The sequence below is a fragment of the Ochotona curzoniae genome, unplaced genomic scaffold, assembly GCF_017591425.1.
Source record: "Ochotona curzoniae isolate NIBS_2020 unplaced genomic scaffold, NIBS_Ocur_1.0 contig_4501, whole genome shotgun sequence".
Lineage (NCBI taxonomy): Eukaryota > Metazoa > Chordata > Mammalia > Lagomorpha > Ochotonidae > Ochotona > Ochotona curzoniae.
This window is the reverse complement of record NW_024466307.1, coordinates 16,663,155-16,688,279: the sequence shown is the minus strand read 5'-3', so window position 1 is coordinate 16,688,279 and position 25,125 is coordinate 16,663,155. Positions and strand designations below refer to the sequence as shown.

At 41.4% G+C, this 25,125-nt stretch overlaps 1 protein-coding gene across 1 annotated transcript in view; it reads left to right on the top strand.

The window, feature by feature from the left end:
- FBXL17 (F-box and leucine rich repeat protein 17) overlaps positions 1-25,125 on the top strand; it is a 409,923-nt gene that overhangs the window by 335,971 nt on the left and 48,827 nt on the right. The window lies entirely within an intron of this gene.

Sequence of the window (25,125 nt, the reverse complement as noted above, 5' to 3'; positions counted from 1 at the left end):
TCTGTCATTTTGCCTGTGCACTGGGATCACTTTCATTGCTGCAGCTATGTGAGTTCCTCAGAAATGTCATGGAAAATATGTATTTTGGAAAAACTGTGGATGGATCCAAAACTATTTTCATGAGAATGAACTTATCTTCTCATTTCATTTCCCCATGAACCTTTCATAATCCCCCTCTACTTCCATAGTGTAAGTCAGCTGAGCGTATTCTGCATTCCAAAGGTACAATTAACGTTTGACACTGCCACCCAAGGATCATGAAGAGAATCATGGAATTTTAGGAAAAGCAAGTCACTAAGAGGAGGCGTTAATTCTCGTTCTACCACATCAGGTGTAACATTTGTTTTCTACGACATTTCTTCCTCTGTTTCTGTAACCCAAGCCCTGAGCATTCCATCACATCTGCTGAAACCCTCACCTTGGCATGTAAGCACAGGCGCAAGAGCTTGGTTTGTTGGCATTTCCTTACTTGCATTAGCAATCATTTTATTTGAGCTCCTGTTTAGAATCAGATCTTAGGTGAAATGTTCTCAGGTGGTTGTGTTTTGCTATTCATGTGACAAGTCTTTGCTATCATTGGGATTTTTTTTTTCTCTTACAAATTGCATACTAGAAGCCAAGAGGCTGTATATGGTTTTCATGTTGAAATTGCCTAGGGGGTTTGTAAAAATACTGAACCCCGGAACTCTCAAATTCATTGCTCATAAATGTTCAATGCTATTACTCTTATTGTCTCTTAGTTGGTTTCTACCTGAATGAAATTGTTTTAACTGTGACAATGATAAACCGTGAAACAGATGAAATGTGATCTATGAAGTTTGCGTCAGGACAGTAGGTTGGTTGAGCCCTCCTGTTCTCATTCGTTTCAACTGGCCACGGGAAAGGAGTGCACAGGGCCATCAGAATCGGTTAAGAGAAGACTGCAAGAGAATTCTGGCTTATTGCTGAACCCAAAGAGCAAAATAATTTAGGTTGTATGTAAAAGCAAAATTCACTACATTTTTGCAAGAGCAGAAATAGGAAATATTGGAAACAATCTGATACCACCAAAATCTGACATGAGATAATGGGATCTATGGAAGGTAGAGGTGGTCTCTGAATTCCTACAGTAGAGCAGCTTGTAGGAGAGGGGACAGATCACACTGGAAAATGTGGACTTGAGTCAACCACCCAGATCAGCATGGTTCTTCCTGCCCCCATGGGCTGAGTTTCTGGAATCTGTGGCAGTTTCAAAGAAAAAAAAAGGAGAATGAGAAAAAGGATAAGACAGCAAACAAAGAGTCAAAGCCTTGATTAGCCCTTTCTCATGTCGCATGTTCTAAATACAGTAGGATCCTCAGATGTGACATATGCAAAAATCACCGTTGTAATGGCTGAGAAATAGAATGCATTTGACCTGAAAATAGCGTTATCTGTAAATGTTACTATCACGTGTTAGCCTACGTATTGCCTGTAGGCGAAATGAAAAATGACAGATGTCCTATAGTGTAATACCTGACTCGGCGCAAGTACTCAGTAATTACATTCTTATGAAAATTGTTCATGACCCAGTCATCAAGAGAGAAAATCCTATACTTCCAGGACACATTTATGAACATGGATTGGGATGAGATATCAAAGTTCAAGCTAAATTCTGCTTGTTTCAAATATAAATGGCATGTACCCACTCGATATTGCAGCTTGAGAGTTTTAGCACTGTAGAACTGTGCATGTCCTTGGAAATTCAATATTATGGAAGACCACAGTTGAATTGCATTCAACTGATTTTATAATACTTCTTTTCATACCGAATTCGTATAAATACTTCCAAATTCAGGGAAGAGATAACAACCAAAGGAAGAAGAAGGGCCACTATTATTCAGGTATAAAAATGAAACATATGGCTGTTTCTAGAAGATATGTTTATGGTAATATAGCATATGGGTAACATATGGAGAAAATCAGGTTGGGAGCCCTCTGGAAATCAGACTAATATCACCACTAAGCAGATGTAAATTACAGTGCCTTAGTCACCTACTCTCTTTCTCGGCAATTAAGGGAGCTTTTCAATAGCTGAAAGTAAGGTTATTTTTAAAGATAAAAATTATCTAGACACATATTTACTGCATATTTATTTTTGTTCTTAGTGTTTAAATCATGCTGCTGGTTGTGAGTGACATGGCTGAAGGACAGATAGGTGACTAATAACCCTTCTCACTCCTACTCTGTGGAGCCTAATGACATTGATGCCTAGAATCTTGTTTTCCCATATAAGTTTTTCTCACTTTGAGTTGCCCCAATTCTTGATTACCGATAAGCAGGTTGGTGTCTAGCTTCTGTGTTTTCCCAGGTTTTTTTTTTTTTTCAGCAGTGTTGGTGTATCATTTTGAATGGTACTTCACTGGGTTCTTTAAAGCATTTCTAACACTCATCCGGCTTATGTTAATCCCATTTCAGGTCACCATAAAGCAGTTGTTTTCATGTCTAATCGGCAGCAGGCTTGCCTAATCCATGAGAAGCCTGTTGTCAAGTGCACTTCCTCAGGCTGGCGAATTTGCTGCATTGTGTGATGGTGCTGTTTGTGTCCCTCTCTTATTGTTTATTATTGAATCGAACGTATTACATGTGATGCTGATGAAATTGTGCAGATAATCAGAGGTGGTCAGTGCAGGTCTCCCGCCATGTACTAGAAGGTTGGACATTCGTCACTTTGATCTTGACCTTGTTGCTACAGTGCATGCACACCCTGTCTGCCGACTCAAAGGTCATGCTGGCCTTCTTGATTTGATTTTCTACTCTGTCAGTCAGCACACCATTAGGCAGAGTGCTGCCAGTGACCCCTGTAATCTCAATATAGCTAGTGGGGGGTGTGTGGGACTCTGCCGAAGGGGGGCAAGTGCGTGAGCTCATGCTGCAGTTGAATTCAGTGTGTATTTATTGCACACCTGCTGTTTGCCCATGAATACACAAGGTGTCACAGCACAGAGAGAACGAAAAGCAGAGTTTCTCCCTTCAAGGAGCTTACAGAATGATTGTGTGATTCCAAAAGGCAGCATCATTATGAGAAGGGACAGACAGTAGATGCTGTTGCAGGTCACACAGGAAGCTTACCAACAATTCCTCTGCAGAAAGGTCTGCAATCAGGGCCTGTCTGGGTGTGTGTATGTGTTGCAATCTCCAACATCAGCCTACCCCCGCAACCCTTGAATGACTGTCTCAGGGGCTTATAATGATATTCAGAGCTGTTGAGTGGAGTTTCCCAGAGGACAAAAATCACAGCCTCGCACTGGCTTCTAAGTCCTTTATTCCACCCTGAGAGGACCACTGCACACAATAGACTGGAGGAGATCGGGCTGATTTGCATCCCTGCTTCACCAGTCAGTGACCAAGAAGCTCAGCCTATTTATGCTTAGTCAATTGCTAGATGTTTCACACCTATTGTATAAGGAAGATATTTTTGTCACCAGGTTAATTCAGACACTTTTGTGTTTATAAATGAGAATATGGATTTTTTTTCCTGCTTAATAATAGGGCTTATTTGTTATCCAAGTTTTATTGTGACTGCTTAAAAAAATTTTTTTTTAGAAATACTCTCCCATTCTGACATTAGCCATTGTATTTTTTTCTTCAGCTGTTTTTCTTACCCATGATTATGTTCAGTGATGAATTATAGAATCTAATCTTTGTTCTTTTTGAATCTTTTTATGCCACTCGCAAAACTCTTGCTAGACTGCTTAATAGAACACAAAAACAAGTGTTGAAGACAAGTTCATGGGGGGTCAAAGCTGATCATCTTGTTTCTCTGATAATGTATAACCCAGAGAGCTTACCCCTGTAAATATTTAGAAGAGTGGAACTTGCCACCTGCCCTCAGATTTACACATGGGATTTACTGGTGCACCGTTAGGTCAAAAGTCAGTATAAAACAGGAGCACTGGCTCTGAGGTTTCGTCCCTTGGAAGTGTTGTCAGAAAATTCCACAAGCAGATCACTGTACTGTGAAAATAATGGGCTGCTTAGTGCATCCCCGGTCCTCACCTACATAGAGGCCTTTGTGTATCACAGCTGCCATTCTTCCTAAGTGGCGTCATCAGTCGTTTCAAATTCAAGCAAAGTAGGACAAAAGAATACTTGTTGGATCTGCCAAGGTAGATGTTGGTGCACAGGGAGGGGAAATAGCCGGAAGGCCGACGGAATGCCAACAAGTGTCAGGAGATTCCCAGCCCCTGGGAATAATATTAGAACAAATAAGTAGGAAATTAGGTGACTCAGCAGCTCCTTGGACTTCATTCAACAGTAGATTTAATATGCTTGCAACACAAAATAAATTTATTTCACAGGGGTACTGATGCCCTAGCTTCTTCAGCTATTAAGAGTCTGAGCAGATCCAAGTGTAAAACAGACAGTCTAGAAACATTAAGGCTGCCTGGTGCCTGCATGAGAGATTATAAATACTGTAGTTGGAAACTTAAATTCATTTTCAAACTCAAATATTGCAAGTGAATGCAAACTAAAAAGAAACTATTAGCACAACTTTTTTAAAAAGGCTACCATACTCAAAGTAATAACTCAAAGAAATAGGTTTTCTTTAAAGCAGATGGCATACACCAAAATGGCTGATATGAACTATGGTATTATTAGTATATAGGTGTTGACAATATGACTGTTACAAGATGAGCGGAGAATTCCCAATTAAGTTTTTCTGTGTACTTGACCCTACCACCCCACTCAGATTCTCCAGTATTTCTTGCAAACAGTTCTAATTGATTAGCAGGTGGCATGCTTTCCCTGCCTCCCCCAGCCCTCTCAGGTTGCCATGGTGATACAAGCTCAGCCTCCCCTTCATTGCTTTCCTGTTCCATCTAATCTTTGGGATGAGATGTTGGAACCCACTGGACAAACTGGCGCTGGCATTTCTATTCAGAGCTGCTACCTAATATTCCTGTTTGACTTAGTCTATGGAAAGTGGCCCTCCATGCCAACTCACATGTTTACATTTTGCAAAGCTGTGCAAAAAAAAGAGAGGATATAATTCTACTTCATATAACTCTTTCTTGCTTGTTTTGATATGGTGGAGTATAAAATGTTTCTAAGGCAAACTTTAAAAGCATCTTCACCTTATTTTCCCAAAAGATTCCTAACTATTGCCTGTGGAAATGCTCTCCAACTGCGCACAACATTTAAAAAAAAATTCTTCATTGCTTTGAAAGGGTTACAGAGAAAGAAAGGAAGACACACATGCACATGTACACATTTCCATCTGCTGATTCACTCCCCACATGGCTGCAAAGGCCGGCTGTGGGCCAGGCCAAAGCCAAGGCCAGGACCTTCTTTGAGGTCTCCCACATGGATGCAGGATGCCGAGTACTAAGGCTTCTTCAAGCCATTAGCAGAGAGCTGAAGAAGAAGCAGAGCAGCCAGGACTCAAAGTGGTAGCCTTATGGGATGCTGGCGTTACAGTAAATGACTTGACTTGCTATGCCACAATGCAGGCCGTGACAATGCTTTTTTTTAAAGCAGTAAATCACAATACTTGCAGATGAGGTGTACATGCAATCACACACACACACACACCTATAAATTTGCAGAAAAGTGAAGACAGTCTACTCTGGTCTCTTACCTGTATAAAAAGAAAAACAGGTCACTTTGAAATAAATTCTTGAAGGCTGTTATTCATATCTCACAACCAGAAAGTCTCATCTAGGCCAACTTTGCATGTTCAGTAAAGAAGTAGTCAGCACATAAAAATATCACTTTTCACTACCTATTTTTACGTAAAAAGTACAGGGAACCAAAAAAAAAATGTGATCGTGGTGACCTCTCCTTGCTGTGTAGACTCATGGCAACCATGATTCTCAGAGCAGCTCATGCCCCATCCTACCTCACTTGGACTCCACAGTTGCCAAGCACTAACTTTATTTCCAATAACAAGGATGCTGTTTGAGAACCAGCATGGGCACCTTTGTTTAACTTGTACAAGCATGCTTCATAACGCCCATGAAAGAATGCAATTTTTGTACATCTACTTGAGCGCAAAATATAGTTTTTCCCATGGAACTATTTGCATGAACCATGTAAAGACCCATTGAATGTGTGCATTTCAAAAATATTTTGCTCCAAAATATAAATATATGTATCCTTTTCATTTCCTTTTCCATGGATCTTTTGAAGTACCCTTTATACCTTTCCTAAGTCCTTTAAGGTATGTGGTTAAATTTGTACAGAGGTCAGCAAAGAGCGTTACTGTCCTTGCACCAGAAACACACTGCAACAGTGGTGAGACACATGAGCTCTAGGAGACCTCCTGAAGCAAGCACCTGTCGGAAGTAGGATCCAGCCCCTCCCCACCACCCTCATGGAAACCTCAGGGACTGCTTCTCAGATGTGGTAACTCTAGCCAGTCTTAAAAGAGAAATAGAAAAAATGAAATTAATACAATAAAATGGGGAGGAAAGTGAAAAAGCAACCTCTCAAGTTAAGGGTTTGCTTCCAGTTTCTAAAACAAAAGGAATCTTAAGTAAAGATACATTGCTTCAAACGAAACGTGGTTAAGCCTTAACTCTTCAGTGATTCAGTTGCAGCAGTGGCAATAATGTTTAGGTATTTTTAAAATACTGCAATATCAGCTCTGCATATGCAAGTCTGATAGACTGAATATTTCAGAATTAGAAATGATCGATTTAATTTTTGTAGAATATGTTTAAGATTTTTGGATGATGATCAATATGATTTTTAAAATGTATTTATTTGTGTGAAAAACAGAGTGTTGCAGAGAGACAAGAAAAAGAGAATCTTCTTTCTGCTGATTCACTTCCCATATGCCTGCAGCAGTAGGGTCAGGGCCATGTCAAACTCAGAAGTCAAAATCTGAGTCACTCACAGGAACCTAGCATACATGACATACAGTGTAACAGGAACCTGAGTACATGAGCTACTACCGGGTACCACGCAGGGTATGTCTCAGCACCCTGGGATGGAATTGGAGCCAGGAATGAAGAAGCAACCACTCCAATAGGGGGCTGGGGGTGTCCCAATGTGCATCTTAACCACTGTGTTTAACACTCACCTCCCGAGATAATCCTTAAATGGAATTTGTTCTCTTTGAAATCTGCACTGCAACATGTATATAGTTAAAGTCGTCACTTTGGAAATAGCATTTTTGTACAAACTTGACTTTTGGAATACTATTATTCATTCTACAAAGAAAACAAACTGCTTCCCGAAGTTCAGATCCACCATAGAAAGTGAAAGAGGTAGAGTAAATTGAGTCAGTTACAAAGAAAAATGTTTCAAACAGCAGAGTGTTCCAGAGCTTACGATAATAGCTCCTGTAATGTCAGAAGGCTAAAAGGCGGGCCAAATGGCTGACCTTCCGGAGTAACCAGTCCTCCGCTCGCGTCAGGAATGCACACCGCTTCCCTCATGGGATTCATATGTGAAGCTGGTTGTGTGTACTTCACATCCTTTCCTTCTCTCCACTACTTCTCATCTTTTTTCTCCTTTTGATTGTTAAATAAAAATAAATGTAATGATCAAAGTCATGCATTAGAGAGAAAGAGAAACAGATGCTGGAATAAATGAGATCATTAACTTTCTAACACTAGTTGGTAATTTGCAAAGGAGGAAGTGCCAGTCAAGATGAAACTGCACACGCAGAGTGGAAGGCACACTGGTCAAAAGCAAGGGCATAGGCGTGAATGTGTTTCAGCAACTTCATTCTAAGAACTCACCACAAATTCTTTCCATATTTGAAATGATTGGGAAGGTGGGAAGGGATTTAGACTTTCCATTTCTCTGCATTGCTGTTAACTTGATGCAAAGAATACTTAGAAACCTTACTAACTCATATTACCCTTCAAGTCCAATTCAAGTGACTGTAAGTCACAAAGTAATAGTAGCTACTGAATCAAAAATAAACACATGGAAATTAGTACATATTCCTACAGTTTGTATTTAGAGTGACCAGCGAGGAAGTGACTCTTGAGCAGCTGGGGAAAGGAGATAGGATGGCAGGTAGTGGATATCTGCCAAGTGTCTCTCATCTTTATATATGAATCCTGTTTGGGGGCTTCAGTAGTGGAAGTCCAAATAATTAGAAGCCCTTTACCTCACTGTTTTCTCTCTTCCCTAACCCAGCCTTTCTGTTGTAGCACTTTTAAAGACGTATGTATTGATTTGAAAGGCAGCTATAAGCAGAGGGAGAGGCAGAGAAATTTTAAAGCCACTGGTTCATGCCTCCTTTCATCCAGTTCTCCTGTGTGGGTAGCAGCGACCTAGCACTCCGGCCATCCATGCTGCTCTCCCAGACATAGCCGTAGGAAGCAAGATCAGAAGCAGAACAGCAAGGACTCACAGGCTGCGGCATAACATCACACCCCAGCTGTCCTCTTCAAACCACTTACACCTCCTTTTTTCTCATTAGTAACTGTCACCTTGTGAGGAGCTCCTCCTTTCCTAGATTATACCCACAGTCAACTCTGAGTTCAACACATCTTCCTGGGCCTGACATGATGTTTAGTGGCTAAAATCCTTGCGTTGCACATGCCAAGATCCCATATGGCACCAGTTCATGTCCCGGCTACTCCACTTCTCATTCAGCTCCCTGCTTGTGGTCTGGGAAAGCAGTTGAGAACACCCCAAAGCCTTAGGACCCTGCATCCACGTGGGAGATTTGGAAGAAACTCCTGGCTCCTCAATTAGGCTCAGCTCAGGTCTGGCCATTGTGGTCATGTGGTGAGTGAACCAGGAGATGGAAGTTCTTTCTGCTTTTCTCTCCTTCTCTATAAATTTGCCTTTCTAATAAAAATAATTTTTAAGAAAAAAACATATCTCATAGCTTTTGGCATGGATAGAATCAACAGACTTGGGAATAATTTGGAATGTATGCACTGCCTTACAGATGGTTAAGGGGTACTCTCCCAGCCCCTTCTAAATTGCTTCAATTTCTCCTTAAACTTATTTTAACTGATAGAACATTGGAATTTATTTCAAAATAAGAGTTAAGATTGTCTTTGATTCTTAATCTTACTATCATATGCTCAAGAAGAAAAATAATAACCTCTCTCGAGGATCCCTCTTGAGGACTGGGACTTGAAGTGTGATGTTCGCACAGAGAAGAACTTTGGCACACAAGGTATGCAAAGGCGAGATGAACCAATAGACACTTTTTAAAATTTTTCTGGGGCGACTTATACCACTTTGTTGCAGGACAAGCAGGTAGATAAAAGTTACTAGTTAAGTAAACAATAGCACACAAGCTGCTCCAATGATAGATCACAAGGGATTTGGAAAACGATCACCAGGTCTCAGGCAAGTGGATAAGTAAGCGTGAGTTACAGGAACCGATCAGTAAACAAGCAGATCTAACAGAACGTTGTCTGTACTCAGATACATTCAGGACACAATCGCTAAAGAAAGAGATGGTAGTGAAGACACCTCACATCCATCCAGGCATGATCCGTCAGCAAGGTGGCCCTCAATTGCAGCAGGAAGTCTGCTTCCTGCATCATGCTCCGTCTGCCCAGAACGTCTGGGATCCTGGAACATTTGGTGGTCTGGCTTTTTTGGGTACAAATCTCCACAATTAATAAACCTCAACAAGCCTAGTTCAGTTAAACTTGAGATATGATTATGCTTTTAAAACAAATCCAGTTTGTTTTATTAAATACATTTGCAGTGAAAGGTCAGCCAACAGTGGTCAGCACTTTACTTCAAACCATTTAATGGAACTGTGTGAATGGACTGCTGAGTTGTAAAGAACACTTCCATATCCGTCACTGCAATTCCATCCACTGTCAGCCACTTGGGGGCTGTTAAACCCCCCAACTGTTGTATTCACAGAAAGTTTTAAATATGCATTCCTTAAATATAGTTCCTTTTTTATAGAAAGGTATATTACGATCCAGAAGATAAAACAATGGCAATATCATATCAGGTGTCATAAAATTATAAAAAATAAGGTTTCTATTCATTTACACAAACAGGTATGTCCAAAGTGACAATTTATTGATGTCTATGAAATCTCGATGTACAAATGACCAAAGCTAAGCACCTGCAGAGAAGAGTCTAGATCAGCGTCTTTCAGCTGTGCAGCTCTTTCCGACAGCATCAAAATCATCTGCAGAACCTGCTCAAAATGAGCATTCCTGCACCTCACTCCAGATCTTCTGATTCTTACTATGTAGGGGGAGTGGTCCAGGAATCTGCATTTTAGTAAGTCATCCTAGGATGCCTGGCCTAATTAATGGGAAAGAAGGTGGACAATAAAATATATCAAAGTACAAATATACTTTCTCTGATATGTGGAAGTTCATCGTAAAAAGTGTGTGAAGCCATATTCTTTGGCATGTAGACATTTGTAAATGCTATCCTCGTTGAATTATGCCTCTTAGGTAATAACATATCCTTGCGTCTGCATTTTATGATCTTTGTCATGAATCCTACATTATATAATAGCAACATTTAATTTCAAAAATAGTATATATGTGCATATGTATATATAATGTTAATATGCTGAGTGAATATGCAGAAATAGTAAAGATCATTAAGTTTGGAACCAGCATCATGGTGCAGTGGGTTAAACCTCTCCCTGTGACACTGACAGCTCAGATATGCAACTGTCCGTCTAAGAATAGCTACCATTTGGGTTGTACTTTTTTCTTAAGATACAGTTATTCCATTTGAAAGGCAGAGTTACACAGAGATAGAAGAGGGAGAGAAAGACATATCATCCGTCTGCTGGTTCACTCCCCAGATGCTTGAGATGATCAGGGCTGGGCCAGGTCAAAGCTAGAAACTTGGAACTCCATCCTGGTACCTGGTACCCAGGTGTGTGGCAGGGGCCCAAGCACTTGAACCATCCCCCACTCCTTTTCCAGGCACATTAGGATCTGGATCAGAAGTAGAACAGCTGCGTCTCAGACCAGAGCTCATGTGGGATACCAGTGTCACAGGCAGTGGCTTACTGTGCTATTCCACAACATGTGCCTTGGGCTATACTGTTCAACTTAGCTGAATCCTAAGTGGCAGATCTCAGTGGCAACAAAGGCTATAAACATAGTGCAATGGGAAAGTGTCCTTACTTGCTTTTTTGCCTTGTACCACAAAATGGTAAATAGATCTGATTTCCAGAAGATGCTTGAACAATCAATAGAAAATGTCAAGATAGGAAATATTGAAATACTAGTATAAATAAAACTTCCAAAAATATGTGTAGCTTTCAGAACTTAATACTAATGTTTGTCACTTTCATAAGTATGAAAACAGTAGCAGTTTATAATGTAAAGTATGAGTCTATGTAAACAAATAATGCTACAGAATGAAGTATGAAAACACCTTTGGGTGCTGCTAGATCCTGTGTTCATCTCCCTCCTTTCTCTTATGTTCTTTCATTTAACAAATACCTATCGAGCCCGGCATGATAAAGTAGCAGTTAAAGTCCTTGCATTAAACATGCCAGGATCCCATATGGGCTCCAATTCTAATCCTGGTGGCCCCACTTCCCATCCAGCTCCCTGATATGGTCTGCAAAGCAATAAAGAATGGGACCCTGCACCCATGTGGGGACCTGGAGGAAGTTCCTGGCTCCTAGCTTTAGATTGGCATAGCACGAGCCATTGTAGTCACTTGAGGAGTGAATTAGATGGAAAATCTTCCTCTCTGTCTCTCCTCCTCTTTGAAAACCACCTTTCCAATAAAAATAAAATAAATCTAAAACAAACAAATACTTATCAAGTGATACTGCCATGTACTATCATAGCACAGTATCTTAGGGGAGTTCTAAAACTCCTTTGGCTAAAAAAAAAAAAAAGATCTCACACAGGGTATGGGTCTAACTTTATACCGAGAAACTCTGAAAAATGAAAAGGTGCCAGGCAAATGACCTGGGGAAATTGAGGCAAACCACAACCATAGAGCTGACGACTAGTGATCAACACAGCTCCAGTGACAGCAGGAGCTGGACAGGTGCACTGGGTGGAGTTATATAAGCAATGGCAGTGAGTGTACTTGGCTTTCACTCTAAAGCTGGTGGAGGAAGCTGTTACGTGAGTGTTATGCAGGAAAGCATGATCAGAATTCCTGTTTCAACAGTCGACTTTGGAAAAGTGGGCATTCAGGCCGGTGGCCTGTTTGCAATCCCAGCTTGCTGTGGGTGCACACTCTGGGATACAGCAGGTGATGGCTCGAGTATTTGGGTCTCTGCCATTCACGCAGGCCACTGGCTTTGGCCTGGCCATGGTCCAACCGTTTAGGACATTTTGGGAGTATAACCCATGGCTGTTGGATCCTTCCTTTTCTCTTTGAAATAAACCAATGTCATTAGTTAATGAATTAATTGAAGATGCCACTTGGATATCTGAATTCACGTCCCTACTCCACTCGCAGTTCAATTTTGTACTAATGCATACTCTGGGGAAGAGAAGCTGATGTTCTGCCACTCATGTGGGAGACCTGGGTTGAGGTTCTCACTTGTCCTTGGCCTAGACCAGCCCTAGAACTGAAGGCATTTGGGAGATGAACCAGGGCAGGGGAGATCTGTCTTCTTTCTCTCTGCCTTTCAAACAAAATTTTGCTTCAACTCATGTTACATAAATAACTGGCGAGGAGGGGATGGCCAGTTAGGAGACAGTTCTGTTTCAAAGAAATGACAAAAATGAATGGACTTACAATCTATTCGGGAGGAATAAACACTGAGGTGAGGGATTGCTTTTCCTTCTGGAATTCACCTGGAGTGAAGATCATTTTTGGGAAGAATGTGTAAGTTCAGACTTTTAGGGGTGTAGAAATGTAGAGACAGCAGTAGAAATTTTTTTTAAGATTTTTTTTTTTTTGGAACGACGGATATGCAGAGAAGAGAGTCAGAGAAGATCTTCCATCTGATGGTTCACTCCCCAAGCAGCTGCAACGGTTGGAGCTGAGCCGATTGAAGTCAGGAGCCAGGAGCCTCCTCCAGGTCTCCAACATGGGCACAGAGATCCAAAGCTTTGGACCGTTCTGGACTGTATTCCAAGGCACAGGCAGGGAGCTGGATGGGGAGCGGGACTGCCGGGATTAGAACCGGTGCCCTTATGGGATCCCGGCGCGTTCAAGGCGAGGACTTTAACCACTACACTATCGTGCCAGGCCCAGCAGTAGAAATTCTTAAAGGCTGCAACTTCTGCCCCTTCTCCCACCTACAGGTGTTGTCGTGGGGGCTCACTATAGAACCATCTGTGGATGCATAGGTGGGAGATGTGTTCTCATTCACCTGCAGGCTTCACCCATTTCCTCTCACAAGGATCAGTAAGTGTTAGGGATCCTTGAGTTAAATCAGTGAGCATTTCTTGGAACCATTCGATTTCACAGGTGTCTTAAGTGCTATTTTTTTATCTTCTACTAAATTTATATTGTATTTAAAATATTTTAGACAGATTAAAATCAAAGAAGGCCTGATGTCTAAACATCACAATATATTATATAGTTTTAAAATGTTTGCATCTGTCCTCATGCACCGTTAAGCATATACCAGTCATTAAGCACTGTCTCTATAATAATATAATGTTTTTACATTAAAGTCATTTTAGAGCATTTAGGCGAATTTATCAGATTTAATCATGCCAATTAGATGTGGCTGGTTTTAGGTAATGGGACTGGAGTAGGGAAAGAAGCATCAGGAAAAAAAATGGGAAACCACACAATAATTAGATTTCTGTTTTCAAAAGCACTTGGTTCCACATCCTTTATCCCACCCACAGGAAATAGAAGGACAAGCCATTTAGAAATGAATTCTTCTCTGAAGACCTTCCCTATTGCGCCTGCTCTGTCTCCACCGGTTTCAGCACCAAGAGTGACTTTCTTTGCACCACCCATATGGCAAGTCCCTTTGAGGTGGAGAGATTTCAGCTTTCATTTCCTTGTATTATTTGCCCTCTCCTGAACTGTGGAGAGAAAGGTGAATGGTGAAATGGCAGCATGCAGGATGGAGTGCCTCAAACTGCTCACTCCCGCACGAGATAACTGGTGGCTTTTCTTCTTGGCATCAGTTTATATTTGGGTAAAAAAAAAATCTGCGTTAGGAAGGAATTCTTGCAGAGGGGTAATTAGAAAAGACGTAATTTCAGTTGAAGGCCGTGTATTTTGCAAACGTCTGCCCACACTCACAGTGACGAGTGTGTAATTGCAGGCAGGCCCACAACTAAACAGCAGATGAAAGCACCTTGCTCCAGAGACGGGATCCATGCCCCACGCTCTGTTCATAGTTATCGTGCAAGGAGAGGCATTCATCCTGCTTCAACCATTGCCTGCTTCTCTTCAAACTCCGTGTCCTCCCTACACAGTGAAATTTGAGACTATTGATCAGTGCACTAAGGGTGCTCACTGCATGCCTTTCATCAAATCAGAACGCGTAAGATCATTTAGAAGCAACAGTAATTGTTGAACTTCTCTATGTAAAATGTAAATATAGTATTCGGAAATGCAACGTAACCTCTTCAAAAAGAATATCTAGTGAGTATGGAGGTTGGGAGGTTATTTTGGCTGTTTTTTTTTTTAATCAAAGTAGGTTTTTTTTTTTTCCATCAGAACAAATTCTAGAGCCAAACGCTCTTAAAGTAAACAAAGGTTGAAAAGCAGAAATGCTTCAGAACTAATGGTGTGATGGATTGCTACTGTATATGTATTTCTCTGCAAAGCTAGTCAAAGACTTTTTTTTCTCTCTCTGCCTCTTTAATCTTAGTGCAAAAGCTTTTCCTTGAGCTGGAGCAGGCCCCTAAGGAGTCCGGTTTTCTCTTTGTGGGTTCTGCTGGCTGCTTCCCTTTACCAGAGTTTAAGAAATACTCATATTTCCCACCCCACTGTTCAAAGGGCAATTGTCTTCTTTCATATTAATTATTATGTAGAATTTCCTTTGTTACAGTTTAGAAAAACTAACCAGGCACCTCTTTTCCCCAGGAGAGCCTTCGTGTGTTTAAAAGTTCTATAGATAGAAATTCCATCATTTTTAATAGCGCTTGGCCTCCTTAAAATACTTAGATTTTGAACGTCCAAGTGCCAAGTGAGGTCAGTGATAGGAGCAGGTGAATTTGGAAGAGCGATGTGCGAGTTCTTGCACTGTTCAGCTTTAACTTTTGGAACACAAGTAGACTGCCAGTCAGCATAGCACGAGAAAGAGAGGTGGTGATGGCCAGTAGCAGTGACAACACAGAATAAAGAATATTATATTAGTGAAAAATGTGACCTCAGACGATGCTCAGCGTTTTACATCAGGCTAATTTAAAGGGAACAGCTGTTTATAGTTGAAGCCTCACTAGAACTTATTAACTGGAAAGTAATTATTTCCTAGTTTTTGGTTTTCACATCGGACTCATCATCCTGTGTATAGAAGGCAGTGATCATCCCTGGCTGTGAGCCGGAGGGGCTGCTCCAAGAGTCTCAGGCATTGGCCTGCTTCTGCACACGGTGCACTTCTGGGTCACTTGGCTGCTGGAGCCATAGAAACCACTGCACTTGCTGCACCTGTGGCTAATTGCCCACCCTGTTGCCTGCATTGCGGCCCTGCACCATGATTTAAATACCATGATTTAAATACCATGATTACATAATGGAGTTACAGTTCTCATTATTAGAGGCCATTTATTATTTATAACATGTCACTTTGTCATGGCTAGTTCACCAAAATAGATTAACCTTTAACATTTTACATGTTTAAGCAAAATTGATTTAGCATTTATTTTCTGTTTAGTGTTTTTATTAAAAGTCATAGGACCTTAGGGGCCTCATTTAAATAACCACTGAGACCTGCTGTATAGATAGCTTTACGTTTAGCATTTTGTTAAGACATTGTTCATTCACCTGTGTTACTTTTATGATTGTTCTGGATATCCTTTATTGCTTCATTTAAGTGTTTAACCAGCAATTTTGTCCTGCCTGATTTTTAAACAAAATTCCAATCAATAATTTAGCAAAAACACATTGATTTCTAATTGGGCGGAGAGCAAACTCATTAACTTATTGGAGAAATAGGTGCAGATAATTTTAAAGTTTACAGGGGTAACAGAAAAAAAATTTACGTAGTGAGTGTTCGTAATTTATTTTGAAGCAGAAAATAAGTATTTTCACTACCTCTTTCTTCCTCTGTGTATCTTATTATCTTTTTTCCTAATGGAAAAAGGAAGATTTTCACGTCTTTTTTGGCATGATCAACTACTTTGCTTTCCTTACTTCTGATCCAAGAGCCAGCTATTGGAGAAGTAGGATATTTGCCAGAGATCACAACACACATTAAACACTAAATTGGATGTTATAATATTCTTACCATGCACAAAGCAGACACCTGGCTTTACCTATTCAGGTAAAATTCAGTAGGAAAGCATGCAGAAAGTTCTGTGACCAATATAATCAGCATTGGAAGAGGCAAGCAGTGTGAACTTTTTATGATGATAAATATGTCAGCAACCCAGCATATTCCTCTCTCTGCAAGCCCAGAGCAAATGAATATATGTCGAGTACACTCCCCACTCCTTTATCTAGTTAATTATCTAGGAGAGTGTGAGGTTAAAAATAAACTGAAGAGTTGGCTTTGCCATTTATAGCTATAGAACCAGCAACAAGTTGCCTTTCTAAACCATTAGTATGATCATCGGTAAAAATACACTTATATAAACTATTTAGCAAATGCCTGATACATTCCAGTACTTTTCCCAGTGCTGAGGTTTAGCAATGAACTGCCTAAAGTCTATGCCTTCAATTGTGTTTCCCTCATGAAACTGCTGGAGGAATCAGTGTGTGACCTAAAGGATGCTTTCAGGAGCTGCCAGGTGCCTTCTTCATTGCTTCAGTACCGTGTTTTATACACAAAATGCGCCACAGTAGATGCAAAGTGGTCTGCGAAAGCAGGAGACCTGTCCTTTGGCATGAGTAGTTCCTTGCATTATTAGCATATGGCTTACCTAAGGCTGCAGCCCATAGAGTTGGCTCTGAAGCAGGCTTTGAAGGCATGAAGTTTATTTAGGTTTTTCCCAGGAACAATTGGGAAGGGAGTAGGGATGCAAAGGAGGCTTAAAAGGAAAACCTTTGAAGGGTGCGTCCATGTAGCCAGCTGGGGCTCAGTGCCACTGGAGGTCTCAGGAAGACGATGACCTGCAGCGCACCTTGACTCCCCAAGGCTTGAAGAAACTGAGCTGTTTATCAGCTGTTGCCTTGGTGTCATTGGTCGTGGGCTGCTTTTCCAGCAGTTAAGTCTGTGGCATGTCTAGCAAGCACTACATGCCATCCGTTCAGGCATGCTTTGGGGCCAGAGAGCGCTCAGAGCAGTCCCAAGCACATGCCACAGAAAGCCGTTGGCCTTTTCAGAAGCAGCAATTGTCGAAAGAATATGGGAGGGTACCCAGAGCATCTGCTACATAGATCTTCACCCAAAAACTACAACATAAGGCAGTATTTGGCAAGATCAAGATCCATAGAAATGTAAGAGAAGTATAACTGTACAAACATTGGGCTTCTAATTCTTTTTTAAGAGTAGGAGTGAGAACATTGGAATTGAAACACAATACCTGAGTTAGAAAGGAACTAGAGGGTTTTGCTTTCTGAAAGCATGACTGGTGAGTGTTTGGCACTGAGAAACATGTCTGGCTGGTCACCACTTTTTGATCAGTTTTTTTTTTATCAAATTAAAACTTAATTGTATGACATCTATGTAAAAATCAATCTATTTTTCTTGGTTGCTGAAGCGCTCGGACACTCCAAAGTAAATTGAATCTTTACATCAATTCTTCAGGAAAAGGAAATGATAAAAATCTTAGTCCTTGAGGTTCCACTTGACAGGGTCAAAAGCAATTCTTTCATTGTATTATACCATAACACAAATCAGAAAATGCAGAGTTCGGAATTGCTGTTTCAAATATTATCTTCCGAGCTTGCCTCTGCAGCTGAGCTGGGGCGTTAGGAGGCACAAGAAATTTTCTTGAATTCTTAAATTGGTCTTGAGAACCTTGTGATGGATGGTTTACTCAATTTAAAACAGATCAGCTGGTGAAATTGCTTTTAGGTCAAAAGGAGGGTTACTCAACATTCCTCACAGGGCAGATCCTTCCAATTACCTGGTTTAAGTCCAGGATTGCTAGACTGTGGCGTCCAAAGACCCTGGGTACGCTGATGCGTATGTGTAGGATAGAAAGTGAATTCTAGAAGGAGAACGGAACAGCCTCCAAGCCAAACCTATTTGGAAATTTTACAGACAATTAGGACTGGGCTGACCACTTATTTATCTTCTTTCAATGAGCTTACTTTGAATAATCTAAACCTTAATTAATGATTATTAATTTGACATGAAGCCCTATGCAAATGCCCAGATGCCATCTGGAGGATTCTACCCAGTTACATGTAATAAATATTTCGCTAACAGGACTCCCTGTACCCAATTAGAAACGTACGTGGCTGTCTGCCATGAAGCTTAGGTTTTAGTGGGATCTTAACCACAAAAAAATGTAGAAAAATTAAAAGATCATTTGTGTGCTTCCTCTGTGTCTTGGGTGTTTCCTAGTGAAGGTTACACCCTGAGCTCTTGAAGGAACATTCTCTTGAAAGTCCCACATGGCTGAGCTCGAATGCCACCTCTTCAGGTTGAGCAGCCCCTTTGTGGCCCCGTGTCTCTGTAACCCTGCTCTGCCTTCTGCAGTACGTTCATCCCTACCAGAAGTCCTTGCTTCATCTGCCTCGGTGTCTGTCTACCTCCTCCCACCAGAAAGTCACCACCCCGGAGGAAGAAAATTGTCTGTAGTGTTCATTGCTACACCCCAGTGTCAAGGACGGTGCTTCCCACAGAGTAGGCGCTCAATAAATTTTTGTTGAATGTATAAACGAGAGAATGAATATTAAGAATCCTGTGCCCTTGAAAATAGATGTAGCATATCAAGTACCTTTAATATTTTAGGAAAGACCCTTAACTCTTTCTAGCTTAAAGAAATAAAAACATGCATTTTATTTCACTGGAGCAGTAACAGGAAAACCTGAGGAAAGAGGCAGCCTCTCAAGAGCGAAATGCTGAGCCGATGGCCATAGCTTGCTTTTCTGACAAAGGAGTGCCATGTGCAAGGGCTGGGAGAATGGCCAGAAGATGCTCTTGGCCAGTGTGCCAGGCTGCCACAGAACTCTACTTGGGGACAATCTGGGAGCTACAACTCCACAGATTGGCTCAGAAACAGAAGGTGTTGAAGGAACAACGAACCCCTACTTTCATACTGCTCAAATACCAGCCACTCCCTGATTGCAAGGATCTGCCTACCAAATGAAAATGCCACTGGAAGAAAGGACTCGCAGAGGGCAGGAGAGCCACCCATACTGTGGGCACTGGGAACAAACCATTCTTACTCTCCTGGGTTAATGAGCCGTGTATTCATTTAGCACTAAACACGTTCTGCAGATCACCACTCCTTCGACGCAGGCCTCGGCTTTTCCTTCACCTCCTGCGCTCAGCACACTTGCAGACCCATTGCTGCAGTTGTTCAGCTGTTCGCCTCCTGTGGCTGAGCCCTTCGCAGAGAGTTCTGTTGGCAGGAAGGGCTTTGCCACAGTCGGAGCCCAACAGGCTGCCTCTATGCACCTGATTTCAACTTGCAGGTGTGCTTCAGGCAGGAGACAGAAACATCTGTTCCAAAGCACAGAATGAAAGAGAGTAAGTGTAATGCTTCATGCCCCGCTGCAGGATTCCTCTCTGTCCCCCAAGAAGCTGGAAAGTCTCTGAGCTTATTCTTTCTGTTGCACCGTTTGCGTGCAGGCCTGTTTCTTCAAAGGTGGCAGATGACCCCATGCCTGTCGGGTAGCTGAGATTCAAAGTTAGGTTTCTGCATGTTCCATTAAATTGACTCTGCTTTCTTATTTGACTGAATATGAAGAAGCCGGGCTTTCAGGATTCCTTCTGTTATATTTCCCAAGATGTGAGTGTGACAGGAAATTTTATTTTAAAACAATACTGTGATCCATGTACTGACAGGAGATGTTGTTTAAAAAAAAATAGACAATGTCAATCTCAAAGAAATTGGGTGCAGCTAGACTGTTAGACAAGTCAGTTGCTGTAGATATCCCATCATCATTCATTGAGTTCTCAAAACATTTTATTAACCTACTGTGCTTTCAAGGTCTGTGCAGTTGCCTGGCCAGTGGGCCATTACCCACTGGGATTGAGCTGAGTTGAATTCTCTGCATGGACTCGACCTCTTCCTAACCAAAATAAAAATGGCTTATATTGCCCCGTGAATCTGTTGGAACAGAACAATATTTTTTAGGGGGAAAAAAGATAATTGAAAAGCACTGCGTTCATCTTTCTGTGTTTTGGGCTATTGATTTTTCAGATGCTGTAATGCATTGCATGGAGAAGTAGTCCTGTAGATTTTCCTACATATCAGGGGCTTGAGGGCCCATATCACACATTACACACCATCCACATTCAGAGAATCAGCATACCTTGTGGGCTTTCTGTCTGACCTCAATCCATTTGGAAAATAAAATGTTCCATAAGCAGGAAGGAAAGCAAGTTTTATTGGTAACTCGCTAGCTTTCCCCCATCCCTTGCTGCCCGTGTAGGGGAACCAGCAGCAGGCATCCTTGTCCAGAATCTGCCCGATGGTGCCCAGCTCTCTGCAGTGAGTGCAGGGTCTGTGTTTCAGTCTGCTGGCCTCCAGCAGTCTTGCCAAACCAAAATGAGATGTGCTCTAGAGTCACTAGGTGTTCCATGAGCATTGGAGTTGAATGGGGATTTGGTACAGCGGTGTCAGAAGTGAGTTGCCGGTCTGCTCCCTGGTGTTCCAGGAGGAGGGAGCTGCAGCCAGTCTGACAAGGCAGCAGCTGATCTGGCTGCAGCTCCAGCATGGGCTGCTCTTTCCGGGCAGCTCCTACTGCCCCTGCCAGTGTTCCAGCAAGCATGGTGACGGCTGGTCTTGATTTCACTCTTTGCAGCAGATAAGACAAAGTTGCTGGCTGCCTCATTTTCCACCTATCATCGTACAGACCAGCCCCTTTCTTCAAGCCATGCCGCCAGCATTGTTTGTCCTTTGCTGGGATGCTTCTGTTTCTCAAGTTTATTACCTTTCAGATATGAAAAAAAAAATGTGTTGAAAGAGCTACTTGACATTTTGTTTTATGAATACCTTAATACTACACATAAAAGCATGTGGATAGTATGGGAATATATGTCCAAAGCCACAGCCCTGTGCATCCTCATATTTAACACACCAATGAGAGAGAGAGAGAGATCAACTTTATAGAAAGTCTGATTAGCTTCTTGGACTATGGTACAGTGTGCAACCAATGTGTGGATAATGCAGATCAACTGGATTGGAAATAAAATTCCCATGGCCATGTCTCCCATTCTCATTGAAGTCTGAAATCTTGAATTCAGATTGCTATATGTTGTCAAATCAATAACATAATGCTGTTTTTTACATTCTAACATAATTAACAGTGCCAGTTTTTGAAGTTTATCCTTTGACTATTCATGTGGCTGTATATATATTACAAAGTCACAGGACACAATCTATATTATCTAAAGCATAATTATTGCATTATATATGATATGTATACTATATTATAGTATATTATCACAGCTTATAGTTTGTTTTTGTATTTTTTTGGTTTTGTTTCTGGGTTTTTCTTTTTTGAGCAAGCCATAGATAGAGAAATTCCTTGGAAATAGAAATGCTTTGTATGCCATGACACTGACACAAGCAACTGAGCTCTTAGTTGGATTATAGAGCAGTTTTTTAAAGATTGATTTATTTTTATTGTAAAGGCAGATTTATAGAGAGAAAGAGATACTGAGAGAAAGATCTTCCATCTGTTGATTCACTTCCCACATGACCACAATGGCCAGAGCTGAGCCTATCCAAAGCCATGAGTGCGGAGCCTCTTCCAAGTCTCCCACACGGGGACAGGGTCACAAGGCTTTGGGTCGTCCTTTACTGCTTTCCCAGGCCACAAACAGGGAGCCGGATGGGAAGTGGAGTAACTAAAACACAAACTGGTGCTATATTGGATCCGAGCACATGCAAGGCTAGGACTTTAACCACAAGGCTACAATGCCAGACCCCATGGAGCAATTTTCACAGTTCTTAAGGCAAAGCAGAAACCTGTAGTAGTGACAGATTATGCTATAGAGACCTATTAAATGCTTGGTCTTGGTGAACATTAAACCTGTATCTTCAACAGGTTTATTGTAGGATTGAACACTTCTTGGAGAAAGCTTCACTCTGCCTATGGCACTGATGTAAATTTGGCTTCTGCTAGATTTATAAATGCAGAAGTCATTCAGTTCTTCGCAGCGTTCTCTTTTGAGTTTGGGTGTGAAACACGTTCATGTTCCAGGCTATATTTCCTTGTCCTTGAAACCCTAGCATCTGAAAAGTCTTCTCATATTGCTTCTAGGTTGTTCCAATCCTGTATGGTAACCCATGTTCACCTCAAAATGGTATCAGCTCCTTCTGCTGACTAAGTGACAAAGTCTGTGCTGTTCAGGCTCCTGAGCCATATTTTGAGGTTCACAGGCCCAGTTCACATACAAATGTGACAGGCCTATTATGGCATAGGAAACAGCTCATGGCTGAGAAGTCACAACACTAAAAAGAGCTGCTGCTTTGTGCAAGCTTGAAGTCTGCATTTTAAAACTATGGCTTTAAAAGTGCATCTTCAAAGGTTGCCTGGTAGCACTATTAATTCTGTAAGAACATGCTGGAGCACAGTGATGGAAATAAAGCCAGTAAGAAACCAGGCGGAAGTCTTTGCCCTCCAAGGACTTAATCGTGAAAGTGATGTGAGGGCAAATAAAGTAAGCTAAGAATAGAGGAGAGAAAGTGGGGGCAGTGGCATTTCAGCAGTGGGAAAGCCTTGTTGAGATGCAGCTGTCGATGAAAGAGGGATCTGACGGAGGCAAGCTTGTGAGCCAGGAAGACCTGAGGGAGAGAGGAGGACCAAGCATTTCTGGGTGAAGGGTTGGAAGGGTGATCATGTTGCTGGTGGACCATGGATGAGCTACCATATGGACACACACTGACTGAACAGGAGCAAGAGATGAGAGATCTGTAGTTAGGGAACCAAAAAATCTACAACTTACATGGCATTATTGTGAGTGAAATGAGAACCCTTAGATGATCAGTGTGCAGAGGGACTTGCACAGATGAACTCAAAGAGAACCATTCTGGCAGTTCGTGAAAGTACCCCCTCAGCAGACTAAGTGGAGAGGGACAGTGAGAAAGCTGGCACAGGTATCTGTGACCCAGACTTGGCAGCAAAAGACATTGAGCTGGCAAGCGAAAACTGAGGAAGATGGGTTGGGTGTTTGGTCAACGACTTAAAATATCCCTGGAGATGCCTAGGTCACATCCCGCTTCCTGTTAGTACACACGCTGGCAAGGCAGCAGATGATGGCTCTACTGGTTGCCTTTCTCCCACACAAGTAGGAGACCCAGCTTAAGTTCCTGGCTGCTAGCTTCAGGCAGCCCACCGCTGGCTATTCTGGGGATTTGAGGGAGTAAGGGGGATTCTAAATAATTGAATACATTATTCCAAATAAAATGAAAGCAAAGACCTGAGCAAACACATTCCTTCCAAGTGGGAAAGGTGAAAGATGACCTTAGCTGAGGGTTGGTATGACTGATTCTAGGATTCTGTGTAAAAGCTGAATATAAACATTCAAGCCATTATTTCTCATTCTGCCGAATAGAACGTAGATTCGCTACTTGTTTCTGCAGTGTGTTCTTTTGACATTTTATTGCTGCTTAACTCATATAAGTTTTCGAAGGCTTTCCCCCCCCCTTTCCCTTCGCCCTCGTTCTAAGCTTTCTTTAACTCATTTTGGGATAAGCCAAAAAGAAACCAAATCATATAGTCTAAATCGGGCACTGAAAATGTAACTGAAGTTCATTGATCAAATATGAAAGAGAGCATCTTTAGCAAAATGAAAGCCAAGCTTTTAAATCTTCACTGAACGCTGGTTAATCTTAAACTGTCTTGGCGCTAGTTTCTTCATACAATTTTGCATATCAGGTGTTTACAGACTAAATCGTAGATGAGCTCCAAGTACACTGTGTCACTTAATGTCAATGAGCTAACCCTGTTTATTCGGCTGCACGCATAGCAATTGAAATCATCTGCATAAAAGCGCTCGGTATGCTACAATTAAGAAGCATACTTGTGGAAGGCGCACTCCTAGTTCAGTTTTTAAAAAGACCATCTGTTTCTTGGTATGCTACTTGTGCACATCTTCCTTTCATCTTTCACCTTCTTAAAAAAAAAATCCACAGCTCTGTCAAGCTTTTGATATTATTTCTTCATTCGTTTTTATAGAACGCTCATTCTCTGGATTTTCAGCTGTGGTTTTACCAGGATCCGCACAAGATCATTTTAAAACCGCTAGCCTTCTTAGAAGTTAGAATGGGGAAGGAGGGACACCCTCTCCTTCCCAGTGTTTGTCTACCCGCCAGCTGACAGTTGCTGTCAGCAGGTAGTAACGATACTTGTAATTGTAGCGGTGTTATGACTGTATTAATATTTGCAAGCTAGCAGGGTAAAATTATTCAAGGTAAGAGGACAGTAGGGGCCTTGACAGATTGTAGAATAGGAAAATCTCAACTAGAGTTCTTGCACCAGAAGTTGCTATAGTTTAATGACAGACTTTTTGATTATGCTCAAAGACCTAAAATCTCAGGGTGTGCCTGAGAAAACAGTTTCGTTCTGAGTATTTTTAATTCAAAAAAAAAAAAAAAACCTCTTTTAACCGTGTGTGTTTGAGGCCCTTCCTCATTCAGTCTGTTTGGAAAGTAAAGCATACGCATTATTTTTTTGTAAGATGAACAGAATAAAAGGGGAAGGTAAAACATTCTTTAGTTAAGTAGCACATTTTATGCCCAGGAGCCACGGGAAATCAGATAGCTTATTTAAGAAGTCTGTTTCCTTAGAGAAGAAGAAAGATGTTGTATAGCCTGTGCTGTGGAATAAAAATATCAAATTTTAAACTTGACTTCATTTAAACTGATTAAACATAATGCCTATTTATTGAATTTCTCAGAGGAAAGAACAGACTTGTTGTAAATTGTATATCCAAGTCTCTGTATTTTGGTGTCATTTTTAGCTTATGAAACTACATTAAGAAAGGTAAGCGGGAGGTGACACAGCTTTGAGGAA